Here is a 22784-nt window from a genome sequence, read left to right as displayed (position 1 = left end):
CTAATAATAACAGCAACAAGAGATCCTCCAAGATGAGACTTTTAACAGAGAGCAGTAAAAAAGGAGCACTAGCTAAGCACTGCATGATTATAGTCCTCTGATTTTTCCAAAGGAGAAAAAAGAGATTATACAAATCCTCACTAATCGGAGAGGAGGGTCTGCCAATGAGCTCTCGTAGCATTGTGATGACAGTGAGAAGTATTACACAGGTCCAGATATCAGGTGACGTTGATTACATAACACCCTTCCCCTCCCTGGGACATACAGCTATGTACATTGTGGATCAAGGAAAGGAAAGTCTATTAAATACATTTGTCTTATGAAGTCATCACATTTTCCTTTCATAGTACCTCACTCCCATGTTCCGCTTAATTAAATAATTATAATAATAATAACTAACATTTATATAGCATCTACTCCAGACACTGAGCTAAGAACTTTACAATTATTATCTCATTTGATCCTCACAACAATCCTGGGAGATAGGTACTATTGTTGTGCCCACTTTACCTATGAGGAAACTGAGGCAAACAAGATTAAGTGACTTGTCCAGGGTCACACAACTAGTTAGGTCTGACACCACATTTGAACTCAGGTCTTCCTGACTTCTGGTCCAATGCACTATCTACATCACCATCCTCAAATATGTATTATACCCCTGCTCTGTCCAAGGTAGTCAGTAGGTGCTGGGTATACAAAGATAAAAACCAATTATCTCTGGATTCAAATAATTTCCATTCAAAGGGGTCTACTCCAATATGTACCCAAATGTTAGGTCATTTGAAGAAGGAAAGAACATTAAGAACTAGAGTAGGGATCAGAAAGTTACATGTATGAGGTGACACCCGAATTAAGTCTTGAAACAAGTTAAAGATTCTTAGAAGTATATCACCCAGCCTGTGCTTTGCAGGAAGCTAGGAATTCTCCTAGTTGCATGTGAGGAGTGAGTTCATTCCAGGCATGGGTGACAGTCTGGATAAAGGGATGGAGGTAAGAGATAAAACACAAGTTTGGGAAACAGCAAATAGACCAATATGAGCTAAAAGCTCACAATAAGGAAAGGAGTTACAATTTGAAATGCCTGCAAAAGCAAGTGAGAACTAGATTGCAGAGGGTTAAAAACACTAAGCTGAAGATTTTGCATTGTATGGTAAAAGAAATGGTAAGTCACTGAAGATGTTTGATTAGGGAAGAGACATAGTTAGACTTCTGTTTTATTAACATTCTGCAGTTGTGAGGAAGATAGATTAGACAGGAGGAGATTAGGAGCCAAGTGATCAGTTAGGAAATTATTACAATAATCCAGGGAAAGACTACTTTCCCCTTCCCTTCTCATATCTATGGGGAACCTAGGAATTTGCAGTAAGAAGCTATGTAGACTAGACATCACTATCCACCTGGTGGCAATTTATCAAATTACAGGCAAATACCCAGGAAAAATTAGTTTTGCAACTCTAATTTTTAAAAAAGTGACAAACACTGTTGAGTAAGATTCAGAAATTAGAACACGTGTTGGTCACCCTATAAAAAAGGTTATTATCAATCCAGATTTTTAGGAATGTGCAATATCTATACAGTGTCAAGTTAACAAGCATTTATTTTTTAAAGTGGCATTTTTTTCCAATTGCATGTCAAGATAATTTTTTAACATTTATTAGAAAAATTTTGAGTTACAAATTTCCTCCCTCTTTTCCTCCCATCCCCCCTCCCTAAGCAATTTGATATAGATTATGTATGTACAATCATGTAAAACATGTCCATATTAGTCATGCTGTAAAAGGAGAAACACACCAAAAGAAAAAAATATAGTGAAAAAAGTATGCTTCAATCCTCATTCAGTTGAGTTCTTGCTCTGGATGTGGATAGCATTTTCTGTCATGAATCTTTTGGAATTGTCTTGGATCATTGTAATGCTGAGAAGAGCTAAGTTATTCATAGTTGATCACTGAACACTGTTGCTTCCACAAGCATTTATTAACCACCTACTATATGCTAGGCACGTGCTTAGAGCTAGGCATGCAAAGAAATGCAAAAACATCTTTGCCTTAAAGGAGCTCTCAATCAAATGTGGAAGACAACATGCAAACATTTGTATGCAAGCAAGATAGAGACAGATTAATCTCTGAGGGAAGGCATTAGCAGCACATGGGGACTGAGAAAGACTACTTGAAGGAGGTGAGACTGTAGCAGGGATCTGAAGGAAGCAAGGGAAGCCAGGAATCAGGGATGAAGAAGAAGAAAATTGGACATGGAGTCTGAAGATGGAGTGCTGAGTTTGAGGCACATCAGGAGATGATTGTCACTGAATCATAGAGTATGGGGAGAGGAGTAAGATACAAGACAATTAGAAAGGTAAAAAGAGGCCAGGTTATAAAGAACTTTAAATGCCTAACACATTCAAAGGATATGAAAAAATAGTTTTCAAAAGAAGAATGCTTCAGCTCATTAATAATAGATGAAATGCAAGTTAAAATGGCCCTGAGGTTCTGCTTCATACCCTACAAATTGGCAAAGGTTACAAAAATGACAATAGTCAATGTAGGAGGAATTATGGATGAAAGGCACACTAATACATTGTTGGTGGAACTGTGAGTTGTTATAGCTATTTTAGAAAACAATTTGTAATTATGCAAAGGGACTAAAATGTCAATATCCTTTGACTCTGTTTCTAGGACTATACTTATGCCCCAAGGAAGCCATTAGAGAAAAAAGTCCCCATATACACCAAAATATTTAAATATAGCAGCACTTTTTGTGATAGCAAAGAATCGAAAACAAAATAGATACCCATCAGTTGAAGAATGGCTAAACAAATTGTGGTAAATGAATGCAACAGAACAATACTGTGCCATAAAACTTGAATGTGATTAATATAGAGAAGCATGAAAAGAATTATTTAAATTGATGCAAAGTGAGGTAAGTAAGGCCAAGAAAACAACATACACAGTAACTACAACAACGTAAATGGAAAGAAGAGCAACATGCCAAAAAATTCAAAGAGAATGTAGCAAAATTATAAAGACTGAGCAGGATTCAGAAGAAGAAATATGAGAGGACACTTCCAACCCACCATTTCAAATGTGGGAGGTCCACAGGTTTTACACATTGTACAGATATTCAAACTTTTTCAATGTATTGATTGATTGTGCTGATTTTTTTCCTTTTCTTTTTTTTGCTTTAAAAATAGTATTTGTTAAATGAGATGGCTCTTTGGAAGGGAGAAAGGAAAAGATAGTGGGAAAAACAATGAGGCTATAAAAAACAAAAGCCATCATTAAAAATTTAGAAAGAAATGGAAGAAATTATATTTGATCCTGGAGGTAATAGGGAACTACGGAAGTTCATAAGATAGGAATATGTGACAGATTCATGCCTTAGAAAGATCTCTTTGATCAATGACTGAAGGATAGACTTGACTAGGGAGAGACTTGAGGCAGACAGAGCCCACTAGCAAGCTATTGCAAAAGTCTGGGTGTGAGATGATGAGGGCCTGCACCAGGGGATGCAAGTATCAGAAAAGAGAAGAGTACATATAAGAGAGAGATGAAACAAAAGATAGAATTAATAGATTAAGCAACTGATTGGATATGGGGGGGTGGTGAGAGAGAATGAGTAGTCAAGGATGACAGCTAAGTTGCAAGCCTGAATGACTAAGAAGATTTTGGAACCCTTGACATTAATAGGGAACTGAGGGAAGGGGAAGGGTTTTGGGGAAAGATAATGAGTTTAATTTTTGGTCTGAGAATCATAGCTCTGCCTCAAACTTTCTGTGTTGTTTTGGTCAAGACACTTTATCTCTTTGGGTCTCAGATGCCTCATCCATAAAATGAGAGAGTCAGAAATAACTACTCTCTAGTTCTTTTCAATTCTTATATTCTAATTCTATAATCAATATTGTTATTCAAGTTCCTTTTATTAAGTGAATATTTTCGTATTTTCATTCTAGGTTCAGAATGTGAAAGTTGCCATCGTTTTCTGCATAGTACCATTCTGCCCATTCCAGTAATGTTTTCTCATGACAATGTAGTATAATAAAACCAGTGTTAGGCTTGGAGTACTTAAGGCCTGGGTTTCATTCCCACCACTGACATGTACTAGCTGTAACCATAGTCAAACCACTTATCACATCTATGAGTTTTTATAATACTGATAGTACTTACATCTTGTGATTCTTATGAAGGTTAAATGTGATAATGTATGTAAAACACTTTGAAAACCTTGAATAATTACATAGAAGTCAGATAGTACTAATCTAATACTTTCTGTTTATGCTCTTTTTAATATTTCTCAATCAACCAGAAGTTATTTCCTAAATCCCCAAACTATACCAAAATACTAGCAGGGCAGGAGATATAAAGAGGCATCAGCCTTGTTCCTATCTGCAAGGACCTTAAAAAGAAGTCATTCATATATACACAAAAGATAATTGACATTACAAGCCAACCCCTGCTAGGTGTTAGATGAGTAGGACTCGTTTAGTCAATAGTCAGGATTATAGGAGCTTAGAGGCTTTAAAAGTCTGAGACAAGCAGATAGAGCTATAACCAAGACAGGGTAAACAGGTCTGTCTCAGAGTGCTGACATTGTGGAGGGGCACGCTTCTTTCAGTCCATAGCTCATATGCCTTACTGTCTACTGCTGGTCCTGGACCAAGCAGTTCAACCACCTCTGCTCATTTGCTAGGACCTGAGTTGTTATATCCAGGGTCTTTTTGCTGTAGTATCTCCTTTTACTCCCTCCCTTTTTTCCCCCTCATCTGAGCCTACCTTTGCTCACTACTGCTTCCCCAATCTGTAGAGCCATGGGGATCAACAATAATAGATTTAGAACTGCAAAGGAACTTAGAGCTACCTAATTCAAGCCTCTCATCTTAGAGATGAGGAAATTGAGAACAATAAAAGTGTCTTATCCATGATCTAATAGGTAGTCAAATCCTCTGACTTGAAAGCTAGTGTTGGGTTTTTGTTTTGTTTTGTTTTTTCTACCATATCATTCAGGAGACAAGCTACCCACTCTCTTGGTATGACTTCATGAGACTGAAGCAGAGATCTCTCCTAAGGTCTCCACTGCATCCTACAGTTGTTTGTTCAAGGTACCAGAACTCCTAGTTGCAGTGGTACTAATAGGTAGTATAATATCAGGTCAAATTAAAATAGAAAATGAACATATCGTTGACTATATGAAGATGAGCTTTGGATAGGAGGCTTGCTTGCATGTTTATCATTCAATCTTCAGTGATTTTTGGAACCCCACCCAAATGATAGCCTCTGACTTATCCTTGTCCATAAGCCTGTTGTGAGCAAACTTGAAAGTCAGTCTTATGAAACCACAGCCTTGGAATCCAAGAGGGACACTGTTGAAGTTACAAGCTATGAGAATCCAGCTTTAGGGGCTTATTAAAACAATCAGGCTCTGAGGTCACATGCTGGAGTTAAGAAGAGAGCCAGGATTTTCTTTGTAAGTGTCAAGGTTTGAACAGCTGTTGGGAAACTCAACCACTCTGACCTTCCCTTGAAACTTGAGTATTTGAAGAATGCAGATTGAAGATGAGAGGAAAAAGTTTATAGGGCAAAAATGGTCATACTCTATTACAGGCAGAGGATAGGGGGTATTTTTCAGCCCTGAGCATCTGTTGGAGCAGTTCATGGGGAAAAAACCTACCTTGGTGATACCTAAGCACCTCCTCTCGGCTGGTATGCTTTATTCATCCCAAATAAAATAAATTATACTCAACAAAATTAATTCCATGTTTATTCTGTGTCAATGCTTAGTGCAAGAGACACAAATAAAAAAAACCAGCTTGGTTTCTGGCAGCTTACAATATATAAGTTGGGGGAAAGTTCATTACTTAAATCAGGAGGGGAACTAAAGAAACCAACTAATTCTATCTCTTTTATAGACAAAGAAACTTGAGGCCCAGATAGATCAAGTTACTTAAGAAGAGCTAACATTTATATTGTTTTGGCAAAGATACTGGAACAGTTGGCCATTTCCTTCTCCAGATCATTTTACAGATGAGGAAACTGAGGCAAAGAGGGTAAAGTGATTTGTCCAGGGTCACACAGCTAGTAAATGTCTGAGGCTAGATTTGAACTCAGGAAGATGAATCTGAACTGGCTAAGCCTGGTACTCCTATTCCCTTTGTCACCTAGCTGTCCAGAGAGATTGAGAGATGTGCCTAAAGTCCCATGGGTAGTAAATGATTGAGTTAGAATTTGAACCTAGGCCCTCTCTCCAAAAGCAATGCTTTTTCCACTGTAAAGGAAGGCTTCTAGCAGTGTAGAAAAAATGCCACTTAGCACTTAGTCAACAAGATAATTGAAACAGGAAGTCAACAAACAGTAAACTGCAGTGAAATCCTCCCATCCTACCCTTCAGTAACTCAGTAACATGAATCTTCCCAACTCCAGGCCTGGAACTCTATCCACTATACCACCTAGCTACCCATTAGAGTTCTACAGCAGATCATGTATCTCCTACTTAAGTGATAAACGTAAAAACTTGACAAAACACTTTAATTTTTCCCTAATTCTCTCTCAAGTTTCCATGGATGTCCTTAGATCATGGGGACTTAACTTAAGATCTGTGAACTTTTTTTTTTTATTTTGATCACTGTATATCAACATAATTAGTTTCCTCTGTAATTCCATGCATTCTACTTTATTTAAAAGCATTGCCCACTACAAAACATTTTTGCACAAGTAAAGTCAGATCTAATTAATTGAAAAAGTATGAGTTGCTCATGGGTAGGCTGAGCTAATATAATAAAAGTGACAATTCTACCTAAATTAATTTACTTATTCAGTGCCAGACCAATCAAACCACCAGACAATTATTTTCTAGAGCTAGAAAAAATAATATCAAAATTCATCTGGAAGAACAAAAGCTCCAGAATATCAAGGGAATTAATGAAAAGAAATGCTAGGGAAGGTGGCCTAACCCTACCAGATCTCAAATTGTATTATAAAGCAGCAATCATCAACACCACTTGGTACTGGCTAATAGAGGGGTAGATCAATGGAATAGGTTAGGTACTCAAGACACAGTAGTCAATGAATATAGCAGTTTACTGTTTGATAAATCCAAGGACCCCAGCTTCCAGGATAAGAACTCACTGCCTGACAAAAACTGCTGGGAAAACTGAATAATAGTGTGGCGAAAACTGGGCATAGACCAATGCCTGACACTGTACACAAGAATAAAGTCCAAATGAATACATGACTTAGGTAGAAAGGCTGATACTACAAACAAATTAGAGGAGCAAGCAGTGGTGTATTTGTCAGATTTATGGAGAATGGAGAAATTTATGACTCAACAAGAGATAGAGAACATTATGAAGTGCAAAATGGATAATTTTGATTACATTAAATTGAAAAGTTTTTGCACAAACAAATACAATGCAGCCAAGATTAGAAAGGAAGCAGAAAACTGGGAAAGAATTTTTGCAACTAGTGTCTGGGATAAAGGCCTCATTTCTAAAATATGAAGAGAACTGAGTCAAATGTAAGTCATTCCTCAATTGATAAATGGTCAAAGGATATGAACAGGCAGTTTTCAGAGGAAGAAATTAAAGCTATCTATAGTCTTATGAAAAAAATGCTCTAAATCACTATTGATTAGAGACATCCAAATTAAAACAACTCTGAGATACCACATCACACCTATCAGATTGGCTAACATGACAAAACAGGAAGGTGATAAATGTTGGAGAAGATGTGGCAGAATTGGAAAACTAATTTATTGTTGCGGAGCTGTGAGCTGATCCAACCATCCTGGAGAGCAATTTGGAACTATGCCCAAAGGACTACAAAGGGCTTTGACTCAGCAATATCATTTCTAGGACTGTATCCCAAAGAGATCATAAAAATGGGAGTCCCACTGCTATTTATAGCAGTTCTTTTTGTGGTGGCCAAGAACTGGAAATTGAGGGAATGACCATCAACTGGGCTGAACAAGTTGTGGTATATGAATGTAATGGAATACTATTGTGCTAAAGAAATGATGAACAGGAAGACCACAGAGAGGCCTGGATGAACTTATATGAACTGATGCTGAGTGAAATGAGCAGAACCAGGAGAACATTGTAAACAGTAACAACCACATATGTGGGGAATTTTTATGGTAGACTTAGCCCTTCACAGCAATGCAAGGACCTAAAACATTCCTAAAGGACTCTTGAGACAAAATGCCATCCACACCCAGAGAAAGAACTATAGAATTGAAATGCAGAATGAAGCAGAATGTTTTCTCTTGTGTTATGTTTCGTTTTGGTTTGTTTTTTCTCATGGTTTCCCCCATTCATGTTAATTCTTCTATGTAACATGACTTATGTGAAAATGTGCTTAATAAGAATGTATATATAGAAACCATATAAGATTGTGTGCCATTTCAGGGGGGGAGGGGGAGAAAATCTAAGACATATGGATGTGATTGTTGAAAACTGAAAACAAATAAATTTGAGAAAATAAAACCATTGTCCAGGGCCACATAGCTGATACGTATCTGAGAGTAGATTTGAATTCAGATATTCTCTTATTTCAGGATCAATGCTCTAGCAACTGTACCATATAGCTATCAGCTGGATTATACAACTAGTAAGCATCAGAGACAAGAGTGAAACTCAGGTCCAATGATTCCAGAACCCCATGGCACCACCCTAAGGAGAAACTCACTAGTATCCAAGACACAGGGGGCTACATACGAAAGAATCAAGGCTACAAGAAATTTGAGGTGAAGAGGAAGAGACTCTGGATGTTGCTGATGCAGGCTCTTTAACACTTTGTTATCCATACTCATATACAGCTACTGCATCACCAGGAATCAATTATTACCCTCAAATGCAGATTTGAATCAGGTTTGGAGTTAGCCCAGTCCTGGCACAAGCCCATGTTTTCCTAGCAAGCATTTTACAAAGGAGAAAAGAAGCAAGAGTTCAGCCTAGAGTAGATGGGAGGTGATTCAGTGTTGTTTATTAAGATGCCTGCCTTCTCTGAGAGGCTGACAGGATTCATTATAGCATCTCCTTGGAAACCATTCCAGTGTGTGAGCTACTGAGACACCTCCAGAACATTGTATATGGAAGGTGCTGTGCGTACAGTGGGGCAGATTTAAAGGTAACGTGGAAATGGATCAATAGGGCATTGCCTGCCGTCCTTTTAATTCTGTTAAGATGTATACAGCCTGCTGGCAACACCAGCAGCTTTATTTTCTCAATTCACTTAATTGCTGATTGAAATCTGTCCTTCATCTGCTGCAGCAAAATACCAAATTCACCCTCAGGGTCTTTTTATGTTTGGCCCCATGCAGATTTCTTGACAAATTTGCGTTCATTAGTAGTTAAGGAAAATCAAATGCATTTTCCAGGCTCGTGACTAAGAAGCAAACCCCAGCATCAAATAGCATTTAATGTCCCTTACTCTAAATCATGGAGACTTTTTAAAGAAAAAGTCACAATGGCATCCCTTGTGGTGCAAGCTTAAGAAGCAGAGACCAATTAAAATACAATAAGCTATTTCCTTCCACCCCCACCCTCCCAGCAATTTTACTCACAATTCTAGGGACATTATGAAAGGCAGTGTAGGTTTGGTGGAAACAACATAGGATTTGATGTTGAAGGACCTGGATCTGAAATTGTGGCTTTGCTACTACCTACTTGTATGACCTTGGTCAGGTGGTATTACTTCGCTGGACTTCAGTTTCTTCATCTGTAAAAAAAGGAGGCTGCATTAGTTGACCTCTGAGGGTCTGTTCCATCTATGATCCTCTGGCCCTAGTTTGACACTTTCCCCAGAGTCTGAATCCCAAGCTGAATAGATGACCTCTGATGTCCCAGGTTTTTATCCGTGATCACATCTATTGAAGTTAAAAGATCTATCCCCAACACATACAGGGGCATTATTTACCCTAACCCAATGGAATCAGAATATGAATCAGTATGTTGTCATGGAACCTTTGCAGAAGGGAACTCAGAGTCATTTAGTCAGACTGATAATAGAATAAACACTAAACCCAGGGGAAGACCTGGCTTCCACCTTTGATACTGCTACATATGACATTGGGCAAGTGACCCAATCTCCTTGGACCTCTGTTTCCTCAATTATATAAGGAGGGGGTTGAACTAGATATCCTCTGAAATCTCTTCCCATTTTTCCATGGTCCTTTCCTCAGAGTCATGCATCTAGTAAGTGTCTGAGTCTGCATTTGAACTCAAAGATGAATCTCCCTGATTTTAAGCCCATGCAGGGCTCTATGCCCTGTGCTACTGAGCTGCCCAATTTTTGTTGATTGGTCTTCTCTGACTCTTTGTTACCCCATTTGGGGTTTTCTTGGCAGAGAGACTGGAGTGGTTTGTCATTTCCTTCTCCAGTTCATTTTCCAGATGAGGAAACTGAGGCAAGCAGGGGTAAGTGACTTGCCCAGGGTCACACAGCTAGTTAGTATCTGAGGCCAGATTTGAACTCAAGAAGATGAGTCTTCCTGATTCCAGACCTAGAGCTCTATCCACTGCACCACCCAGCTGCCCATACAGTAACTGATCAGAGTACTAGAAAGGATCTGAGAAAGATTTAATACCTACTGTGAAAACGAATCCCTTTACTTTCTCACAGATAGTATCGTGGTGTAATAAAAAAGGACTTTAGGCTTTGAAGTAACAGAAGACTTGGGTTTTTGTTGTCGTGCTTGCTGCTGTTTTGTCCCAACCCTTAATTAGCTGTGTGACCTCCAGCAAATCACTTCACCTCTCTGAACCTCAATCTCATCTGTCAAGTGAGGATCATATCATGTCCTGTGTCCAGAGGATGAAATGAGATAACATCTATGAAAGCACTTTTTGAGTTTTAAAATACTATGTGAGTGTGAGGTATTATTATCTCATAGTCTGATATTGTATTAAGTAAGGCGGATTTAAATGAATTGTTTTGCTGGATATGTTTACTTGTTCAAAAAATTTGACTAAAGTTTATTGATCTGTTCCACTGAAGAGGGTCAAAACAGTCAGTTCAATTTTTGTTTTAAAGTCAAACCAGTTGCTTATCAATTCTTCCCCCATAGTCATGCAAGCTATTTATATACCCTGTATATTCTCTAATGGAGAAAGCCATTTCTTTTTTCCCCTCAGGCAGGATTGCATAATTAAGGATGATTGGTCAGCCACCATGTTACTAACTCTACAATCTGAGGTGAGACCTCAGACACTTGACACTCACTAGCTGTGTGACCTTGGGCAAGTCACTTAACCCCAATTGCCTCATCCTGGGTCATCTCTAGTCATCCTGAGAATATCTGGTCACTGGATTCAGGTGGCTCTGGAGGAGAAGTGAGACTGGTGACCTGCACAGTCCTCCCTCACTCAACGCAAAGTCAAGAGTAAGTCATGTCATCATTTCTCTGATGGCATGGTCTTCTTTGGCAATGAAGGACAAACACACAAACACAACTCTACAATCATTAAGTTCCTACTATATACAGAAGCAATGTTACTCAATGGGTAGGTAACTTGCCTTGGAGTTAGAAGGATCAGGATTCCAGTCCTGTCTCTGACATACATTGACTGTGTGACCTTGGACAGGTCATTTAACATCATAATGCCCTAGGCAATTCTTTGACACTAGACTGCAGGGCAGTTACCAATCTTCATTGGTAAAAGAGGATTTCTTCAGTGGGAGTTTGCTACACTAAGGAATCATAGTTCCAGACCCCTCTTACTCATCTGCACTTCAAAAAAAAAAAAGTGTTCATCTGATGTATTTGACATCTAGAATCATTTGATCTTTGTATATTGTTGAGTCATTTCAATTGGGTCAGACTCTTTGCGACCCTGTTTGGGGTTTTCTTGACAAAGACATGGGAGTGGTTTACCATTTCCTTCTCTAGCGCATTTTATAGACAGAGTTCAGTGACTTGACCAAGATCATACAGCTATTGGAGTAGTTTGTCATTTTCTTCTCCAGGTTATTTTACAGATGAGGAAACGGGGTTAAGTGACTTGCCCAGGTTCACAGATCTAATAAGTATCTAAGGCTGGTTTTGAACTCAGGGATATGAGTCTTTCTGATTCCAGGAAGTCCAGGGCTCTAACTACTGTTCCACCAAAGTACCCTTCTGCATATTAGTCATTTGATTTATTCTGAATTCATTCATCTTTTTTATTCAGATATTATAAATTTTTTCTTATAATAATACTATGTAGGTATGATTATTGACAGTGACTTACTGATCTCTACTTTTGTTGACATTCATATGGTGCTGAAAGGTTAGCAAAGCACATGGCACGTATCTCTAATGATCCTTACAACCCTTTGAGGTATGTACTCCTATTATCCCTGTTTTACAGCTAAGGAAACTGAGACTGGAAGAAGGTAAGTGATGCTCAGTTGGTAAAGTGTTTGAGGCAGATTTTGAATTCTGGTCTTCCTGACTCAAAGCCCAAGGCTCTATATGCTAGGCCACCTTGCTGGTTTTTGACAAGGTATCCCATGTGAATATATAAGCCACCATGTAGGGGGACAATTTTTAATGTTGCTTTTTGTCATGACCTTCAAATGATGGTTTTTTACTCTCAAGGTTTTTTTTTCAAGGCTTATTTGTTTCTCCTTCCTTCAAAAGGGTTCACGATTTCCTTTTGGAGAATGTGCTGGACTTCAGAGATACAATTCAAATATGACCTCGGATACTCACTAGCTTTGTGACCCTGGCAAATCATTTAACCTCTCTCAGCCTCAGTTTCCTAATCTGTAAAATGAAGATAGCAATAGCCTATATTTCTTAGGATCGCTGAGAACATAATAATAAGATAACATATATTTCAAAGCACATGGTTAACCTTGAAGCACTATATAAATGCCAACTGCTATAATGATGATAATGAGGATGATGGCCGCCCAGAGTGCCCACCCTACCCCTCTCTTACCCCCTCCTTCGAACTCAGTCAAATGTTAGAAAAATCAGCACAGTCTGAGTGGATTCTGCTCTACCTCCTAGGCCTAAGGAATGGAGCACCAAGGGATGTCATCAAAACTAAACAAGATCCCATTCTTGCAGGTAGGTTTAACTGGACCCAAAGGAGATTTATCAAAACAATGACAAATATAGACATGAATAAATCACATTTATATTGGACTTAGTTTCATGGTTGGTGTAATAAAAGTGAATAATATCCACGGAGTTAACACTGGTATCCACTTGATGTCAAGAGCTCTAGAAGAAGGCCCAGCCTACATGGATGGTAACCTTCTGGGAAAGTGATGGGAGAACAGGGACAAGAATGGAACAGGTTGGGCAGGCATTGATGAATATTGTCTCTAGATATCACAGGGCAGCTGGGTGGTACAGTGGAGAGAGTGCCAGGGCTGGAGTCCGGAATACTCATCTTCATGAGTTTCAAATTCAGCCTCAGACACTTATTACCTATGAGACCCTGGGCAAGTCACTTAACTGTTTGCCTCAGTTTCCTCATCTGTAAAATAAGCTGGAGAAGGAAATGTCAAACTACTCCAGTATCTTTACCAAGAAAACCTCAAATGGGGTCATGAAGAGTTGGACCCAACTGAAATGACTGAACAACAACGGTGGATCACAGATCTACTGGATCATAGGACTTTCAGCTTTCAAGTTGAAAGGAGTAAAAAGCCTTACAAATTGCCTCCTTACACAACCCAGATAGAGCAAAAGTTCTTTCCCATGTTTTATAGATGAGCAAAATGAATATTTGAAAGGTCAAGTTTGTTCTCTTGGAGTTCCCTCCTTCAGTATTAAAGGCAAGCATTTTCTCTTTTCTCTAAAGGCAAACTCTCTTTTGTCTCAAGTAGTTCATGACTAATAAATTCATCATATTAGAGAACATTTAGCATTCTCTGTGTGAAAGAAAACAGGGATCCTGGAATCATTACAAATTATATCCTTACTATTGGCAGAGAGAGTGATTTCTAATATTTTGGATGCTTGAATGCATCTACTTGTGATAATCAAACATTCTTTCTAGGCTACAGAAAGAATGAGCCTGATTCTTTTCAAGGACTCTGTGATTAAGTCTTCTGAGGTCATGCTGATCATCTACAAAATTAAAAAGGAAGGAACAATTTATTAAGGGTCAGGGAATCTTAGCTGCATCAAGACCCACAGAATCTTTCAAGTTTCTTTACAAATCAGTTCAATCAAATCCAAGGCACATTTTGCCCACAGAACTTTCCTCCTTAATTTTTTAAACCTTAGTACAATTCATGAGAAATGTAATGTTGAATTCTCTAACTTTTACATCATCAAAATCTTATTTGACAATAATCATTTAATGTCTGAGGAGTCTTTCAGTTTTTAAAAAGCCAGCATTGCCACATGCATTACTTCATGTGATACCACAGCTTTGTGAAGAACACAGGTATGGTTCCCATTTGACAGGTAAGGAAAGTGGAGGCACTGAAATGCTAAATAACTTACTGAAAGACATGCTAATTAGTGACAGTGAGGACTGAAAAAGAAACAAACAAACCTGAGTGTCACAGGAATTTGTTGTTGATCCTGTTCTGTTCAACCTGTTTATCCATGATTTAGATAATTTAGATCATAAATTTTGAATGTCAGAATTTGAGAGTTGGGAGAGACCTGGGCAACCATCTAGGTCAAACCATACCTGAAAAGAATCTCTTTTATAATGTCTGTTGAGCCATCATCTAGCTTTTACTTGAAAACCTCCAAGGAGGGTGAGGGAAAAGGGAATGGAAAAATTTTTTCTTAAGCACCTACTGTGTACCAGGCACTGTGTTTACAACTAATACACCTCATGGTAACCCATTCCATTTCTGGAAAGTTCTAATTGTTAGGAAGTTTGGTTAAGCACATGATTAAGAAAAATAAGCCTAATCCCTCCTCCATACATAACTCTTCAAATACTTAATGAAAAACGATCATTTCCTCTAAGTCTTCTTTCCATGCTGTGTGAGCATTCCCAGTTCCTTCAATGGGTTCTCCCTGACATTAAGCCTAGAGTGTCTATTTACAGCTTCTATTCATTACTCTTGGTTCAGTTGTCTGGGGACAATTAGTACATATTTAATCCTATTTCCATATAGCAGTCCTTCCCATACTGTTATGGCAACTCTTGAGCCTTTTATTTTCCTGGTTAAACATCTCCCGTTATTTCATGATCCTCATATGACTGGGAGAGTCAGCACATGTACTCTATCTGTGGATAATAAGAAGTTACAAGGAAGAATGAATATATTGAGTGACAAAATTAAGATTCAAAAATATTCTGACAGACGCACCAATTAATGAGATGAAGTATGGTGTGTGGGTGTGCAGAGTGCTAGGCTAGAAACATATTAAATGTATATAAAGTTCTGTTGCTATGGGGTGCACTTAGGACCATTATCCCCCCCACCCCACCCCACCCCCATGCCCCACAAGTTCATTTCTTTATTCATTTTCTTTCAAGGTTCAAAAGTAGTCAAAAGGGTATGTTCTGGAATATAATCAGAACTTACAAAAATAATTGCAAAACTCTCTAATTAGTTCCAACTCCCATTTCCAAATTCATTCAAATGAATGACAAGATCAGAGCTGTATTTTGGAATCTAGAAATCTGTACAAAGAGACTGAAGGAGGGAGAGATTGGAGACTTGACTTTTAAACAAAAAGCCAAAGCTAAGCTGGGATTCTAGAGAACTTGGTTCAAACCCCAGCTATGCCATTAATTATTTGTGTGACCACCAGAAAGTCACTTCACTGTTATGCTCTGAAGTTTCCTTATTAGCAAAATTGGGGGAATAATATTTATACTGACTGTCTTTCTAGATTGTTGTGGAAAAAGTGATTTGTAAACCTTAGAATATAGTAGCAAAGTTAGTTATGATTATAAAGGCATGGCCCTGCATGCAACTCTGAGAGCTGTCCTCATCTAGGAAGACCCTTATTCAAGTCCCTCTCCTAAAGCATACTGGCTGCATAGTGAGTCACTTATCATCTCAGTGCCCTAGACAATTCTCGAAGAGCAGAAACGATTTGCATTCTCAGAGAGTTTCCTCATCGAGAGAGTTCCTCTATAGCAATGAAATCATAAATCTGGACCAAAAATAAATATCCATAATAGACAAAGTAATGGTCCCACTAAAGATTCTACTTTCATCAGATCCCATCTGGACTATTGTTCTCAATTCCATATGTCCTACTAATGGAGGACATTGACAGACTGAAACTTGTCCAAAGGAGCAAATTCAGGATGGTGAGAAAACTGGATACCCTATCCTATGAGAACCCATTGAAGGAATTGGGAATGCTCAGACAGTCTGGAAAGAAGACTTGGAGGAAATGATTGCTTTTCTTTAAGTATTTGAAGGATTGTCTTATGGAAGAGAGATTAGGCTTATTTTTCTTAATCATATACTTCTACAACAATGAAAACTCTCCCTGAGTAGTAAGTTACTTATCACTGAATGTCTTTGATCAGTAGTTACTCATCAGTGAATGTCTTTAAGCAGGCAGTGAATGGCTGTCTATAGGGAATTTTGAAGATGGAACACATGTTTTGGGCAGGAGATGGAACAGATCACCTTTGAGGTTTCTTCCAATTCCACAATTTGATGATTCTTTGAAAGACAATAATGGGGAGAAACATAGTTTTAAAGCCTGTTTATAGGTTGTCAAATTTAGAGCTTCTTGAACAGGAGCAGCTGACAGTCCTAATGAAGTAGTTGGGAAAGAATGGAGGTTTTATAAGACACAAGAGAATAAGACATAAAAAATGAAAAATAGTAATTATTAAACCTGTCCCTGGATAGCTGGAAAGATTTGGCTTTGACTCCAGAATGAGTCAAATTGAAAGTAGCAGCTGTATCAGAAGGTACAAAAGAACCATTTGTATATTCTTGGGGGGTTGCTCTAGGACAGGGGTGGGGAACTTGTGGCCTCAAGGTCACATGTGGCCTTGGATTCAGTCAAAGGGCCACACTTGAGGACCTAGAGGTCTCAAGGACACAGGTCATGTTTCCCCTTCCTGCCCCTTCCCTTCCCTGCTTTCCACTCTAGGAGATTTCCAGGCAAGAACATGGAACTCCTGCTACAACTGTCTGGGTAATAGAATGTTCTCATTTACTTCTGGGTCATCAGAAAATCTAGCATTAGCAGTTATTTTATAAACAACAGCTGCCTTTAGAGATGTTGAATTGTTCCCAAAGTCAAATTTATGTGGAATTCTGTGTTCCTCATCAGGGCCAGCCTTAGGCAAAATAGTGAAGCCCTCAAAGCAGGTCTTTAACATTCTCCCACTTTGCTTCATTCCCCATTCCCCTTTCCCCTGGGTACTCAGTATCATCCCAATAATTTCTGATTTCCCAGAGTCTTCCACTACTGTATGCTACCCAGGCCTGTCTCCCTAGGTAATAGACTCTCTCCCCATGACCTCTTCCTTTTGTTCCTGCCCATTATCATATCAAAATTCCCATTTACTCAGGGCAGTAGACCTCAGCTAGCTGTTGTTTCTCTCAACTCAGACCTACTTCAGCCACTGACTCTAGTCAGAAAGAGGTGTAGAATATCAAAGCAACTATATTAACTGGGATGAACTGACTGGCTACTTCCCTGGGACCCGGTAATGGTGTATCAGCTAGGATGCCATCATAAACAGGTGGACCTGCTGCACAGGTTCTTAGATCTGCTTTTCTAAAAGGAAAGCAACTTTTGCAAGGTCAACAATCTTTTTAATCAAGCACATATATTTTCCACTTAGTTCAGTGAAAAAAGTCAGCACCTTAAACTTCAGGGAAAAAAAAAACAGAGAAATAAACATCAACAGATAGGGCTTCCAACTGTCTGACCATAAACAATATATATATATCACAGATCAACAGACAGGTCTAACTGTCTGACTGGTACATACATACATAGTAACCAGAGAAAGAAGCACTAACCTCTGGGTTTTCAAAGCAGGGGTGGAAGGGCTACTCCTTAGCAGCTACCCAAAGTCTCATCTGGCACACAAAACTTCTTCCAAAAACTAAACCCCAAAGTAAAACCTCACCTCAGAGTATTTATATACTTTTCAGAGCAAGAAGTTATCACAACCCTTGAGAACCAGTGCCTCATTAGAAATTAACAAAAGTTATGGGCCTCCCCTAATCAAGCTTCCCTTAATGGGCAGGCCCATCAATGGGTAGGGAAGGTGTTTAACTCTCTAATTAACATTACAAATGGCCACTTAACTTTAGCCTAGAACTAAGGATCAGACAACAATCTGTGCTCCTACACAGAAAGCTCTTGACCAGGGTAATGAGGGACTGGCCAAGGAAAGTCTAGGCTGAGCTTTTCTGTATACACAGTCAGCTTTGATTCAGCAGACAATCAACTTTCAAAGAAACTCTTTACATGCTCTGAAGTAGAGACCAAGGCCCTCTGTTGTTGATATTCAGAAGCAAGCTCACCCAACATTCATATGGGTCCCTGTTATAATGCTCCCACTACTGAGTTCTCTTTGACCAATCTCCCACTGTAATTGTAAATAATAATGTAAAGACAAAAGACCTTAATTTTCTGCTCCTACACCCTCTTCTTTCTGTAGTTCTAGTAAGCTTTATATCCATCTTTCCACAAATGCCTAAAACTAAGCCAGAATAAATTAACTGGAGACCACTCAAACTGGACTATCTGGGGCTATGAGTCTTACTCAAAATGCATATGAATATTGGATAAATACTGCCAGGGAGCCCCCTCCCATGAAAGGTGAAAAAGGGGAAAACCCTTTCCTCACTAGGGATCTGTTTAGTAGTTAACTACCAAAGGATAAGGAAGGGAATATTGAAGCATGTTTGGGGGCTTAAAATTTAGACTTACAGAAACTTTATACATTCCCTGCAGTGGTCCCTAAAGGGGCTTTAGGGATATATCTGCCACTAGCTTTGGTAATATACCTGCTTAGAGAAGCAGACCCTGGGGAAAATATCACAAACCTCAGATTCTAGTAAGGAAAGCAAGAATAACCCGATTTAAAGTAAAGCTTTCCCATGAAGGATCCTCATGAGGATCATGAGGGATCAAGATGACTATTTTTGAAAATGCAAATACAGATGCCTATCGTTGTTCTCATCATTTTATCTCTCTGGGCTTCAGTTTCCTCCTGTCTCATGTGACCAGTTGGTCTCGCTGACCTACAAAGTCCCTCCTCACTCCAAATCTATATTCTATGGCCCTAGGTGTAGAGAGAAAAAAGATATCAGAAAGGAAGAAGGCTGTTATTTTTCTGTCCTTTCAGACAACTCAACAAGTGTTTAGTATGCTACTGAATTGCATCTCCAGCATTAGAATGATGGAAAGAACAAGGTACATGGGAAGGTTCAGTGATTTGCCCAAAGTTCATCTCGCAGAGCAGAGACTACCAGAGTCTGACCCACGGGAGACATTGAAATCCTTTCTTGTCCTACTCTAGCCTACCTTTCAAAGGCTGATCTTTTTACCTGAATGATTCAGGGCACTGATAATGCTCCTGAATGAAAGTTTTTACTCCAACAAAACCAAAAGGCTTGTTGTGAGGAAGCACTTAACACTTTTTTTTTCTTTTTGCCAGTTGTCTCAGAACTGTTAACAGTAATGAGATTAAGATCAACTTTCTTGGAGTGTGACTAGGTAGAAGTGCTCTGTCACCTCTGAAAGCAAAAACTAAAAACATTCTGGAAACTTTTAATAAGTTTTTTAAAATAAATTTTTATTTTATTATTGAATAATAAATTGCATATTTAATATAAAATAAATAAAATTAAAATTAATAAATTTTAAGAATAAATAAGAGCCATAGCAGAGAAGAAGGGTCACTAAGGGGAAGGAATCCGGGAAGCTAACTACCAACTTAGAACACCTTTTGCTTTTCCAAGGATCTGTAACTCATGCTTATATTTTTAACACTGATATGTACATAACCTTTTCCCTGGGTCTGACTCTCAAAAAAAAAAAAAAAAACAAATAGAAAATCTTCCCAGAGAGAGAGTTTTGCTGGAAAGGAAGGATTTCAAAGGCTCTAATGGGAGCCCCAGGAAAAGACAAAAGAGAGAGAGACAAAGAGAGAAAGAGAGAGAGAGAGAGAGAGAGAGTTCCCTTTGTAGGAGAGAATACAGAGCTTCTTCATTACAGTCTAGGATTAAAATGCTGGGCCATAATTTCCTCTCTGAAGATTTTGTATAATGATCTTATTAAGTATTACATTTGCTGGGGAGTTATACAAATAAAATATTGACCTAATGTGCAGTCCTGAATAGGAAAGGTTTCCTTTGCTGAAGTATACTAATTACTTGAATAAGGGTTTTTCTGGGAATGGAGGGAACCACAGGGGAAAGAGAGGAAGGGAGAGGGAGGGGATTTGTTGTCTGTGGGTGGAGCAATTACAAATTTTGTAGGACAGGGACTGAGCATGTAATTTAATTGATATAAGGGATTCCCAGTTGAGGAAATTTCAACTAGTTCAGGTCAGCACCTTCTCTGCAATTTATAGTTTTAAAGAAAGGGTTCTTAACCATTTTTGTATCATAGACCCCTTTGGCAGTCTGAAGAATACCTGTGGACCCTTCTCAGAATAATATTGTTTTAAAAGAATCATAATTGAAGAAAATGCTGAATTTTAGTTAGAGATTAGTGAAAATACAGACAAGATTTTTTTTTCCAACTTAAATGTGCAGACCTCCTGAAATCTCACTGCAGATCATGTAGTGTTGCATGAACCCCAGGTTAAGAAGTCCTGTCTTAAAATGTTGCCCAGAAGAGAAGTGACAAACTCATCACCCATCAGCTGCATCCAGCAGCAAAACTCCCAAAGGCCTGAACCAGATAAGATATAATTGAGAAATGAGAAATAATAACAGAAATGGGGGAATGGAGCCAACATGGTGGAGTAGAAAGATGCACATACTTAAGCTCTTCCCCCACAGCCCATAAGATATCTGTAAAGAAAGACTCTCAACAAATTTTAGAGCAGCAGAAGTCACAGAACGATGGAGTGGAGGAGATTTTTCAGCCCAGGGTGAGGTGGAAGATGAACAGAAAAGGTGTGTCACACTGGGATACAAAGTGGAGCCCAGCCCAGCCTTGGCAGTGCTCTGGGAGGAGGACATGAGCAGGCCTCAGGGGCAGAATCCCCAGGAGCAGTGGTGGTTTACAGATCCCTCAACCCACAGGTGCCAATGGTAGCTTCAAAGGTCAGTGAGAGAGCTTTTTTACCTTGGTGACAAGGGAGCAGGGTTCTCCCCTAGTCCTGGCTCAAGGCAGAAGCCCTGGCAGCAGCAGCAGCAGGCTGGGCTACAGTGACTGTGGCTGAGCAGGCAACAGTGGGCTTCCATTGTTGGAGAAAGCCCCTGGAGGAATTGAGCTGCTGATCTGAATCTCAGCCACAAGCCAGTCTAGGGAGTAAACTCCTCTCCCTTGATTGTACCACTTTGGAGGAACTGAGAACTTACAGGCTCCCAGAGTATACCCTGCTCTTGATTAAGGACCTAAAAGTCAAGCAACTGGTTGGGAAAATGCCCAAAAAAGGGGAAAAAATAAGACTATAGAAAGTTACTTTCTTGGTGAACAGGTATTTTCTCTCATCCTTTTGGATGAGGAAGAACAGTGTTTACCATCAGGGGATTACATAAAAGTCAAGACTTCTGCATCCAAAATCTCCAAAATAAATATGCAATGGTCTCAGGCCATGGAAGAGCTCAAAAAGGACTTTGATAATCATGTAAGAGAGGTTTAGGGAAAATGGGGAAGAGAAATGAGAGACATGCAAGAAAATCATGAAAAGCAAGTCAACAGCTTGCTAAAGGACACCCAAAAAAATGCTGAAGAAAATAAGACCTTTAAAAATAGGCTAACTCAATTGGCAAAAGAGGTCCAAAAAGCCAATGAGGAGAAGATTGCTTTAAAAAGCAGAATTAGTCAAATGGAAAAGGAGGTTCAAAAGCTCATTGAAGAAAATAGTTCTTTAAAAATTAGAATGGAACAGATGGAAGCTAATGGCTTTATGGGAAACTAAGAAATTACAAAACAAAGCCAAAAGAATGAAAAAATGGAAGATAATATGAAATATCTCATTGGAAAACAACTGACCTGGAAAATAGATCCAGGAGAGACAATTTAAAAATTATGGAACTACCTGAAAGCCATGATCAAAAAAAGAGCCTAGACATCATCTTTCATGAAATTATCAAGGAAAACTGCCCTGATATTCTAGAACCAGAGGGTAAAATAAATATTGAAAGAATCCACCAATCACCTCTTGAAAGAGATCCAAAAAGAGAAACTCCTAGGAATATTGTAGCCAAATTCCAGAGTTCCCAGGTCAAGGAGAAAATATTGCAAGCAGGTAGAAAGAAACAATTAGAGTATTGTGGAAAAACAATCAGGATAATACAAGATCTAGCAGCTTCTACACTGAGGGATCGAAGGGCCTGGAATATGATATTCCAGAAGTCAAAGAAACTGGGATTAAAACCAAGAATCATCTACCCAGCAAAACTGAGTATACTACTTCAGCGGAAAAAAATGGTCTTTAAATGAAATCAAGGACTTTCAAGCATTCTTGATGAAATGACCAGAATTGAAAAAAAATTTTGACTTTCAAACACAAGAATCAAGAGAAGCATAAAAAGGTAAACAGGAAACAGAAATCACAAGGGACTTACTAAAGTTAAACTGTTTACATTCCTACATGGAAAGATAATATTTGTAACTCTTGAAACTTTTCTCAGTATCTGGGGAGTTGGATGGAATACACACACACACACACACACACACATACACACACATGTGTGTGTGTACATATATGTATA

This window comes from Notamacropus eugenii, chromosome 5, assembly GCF_028372415.1.
Source record: "Notamacropus eugenii isolate mMacEug1 chromosome 5, mMacEug1.pri_v2, whole genome shotgun sequence".
Classification (NCBI taxonomy): Eukaryota; Metazoa; Chordata; class Mammalia; order Diprotodontia; family Macropodidae; genus Notamacropus; species Notamacropus eugenii.
This window is presented reverse-complemented; position numbering follows the sequence as displayed.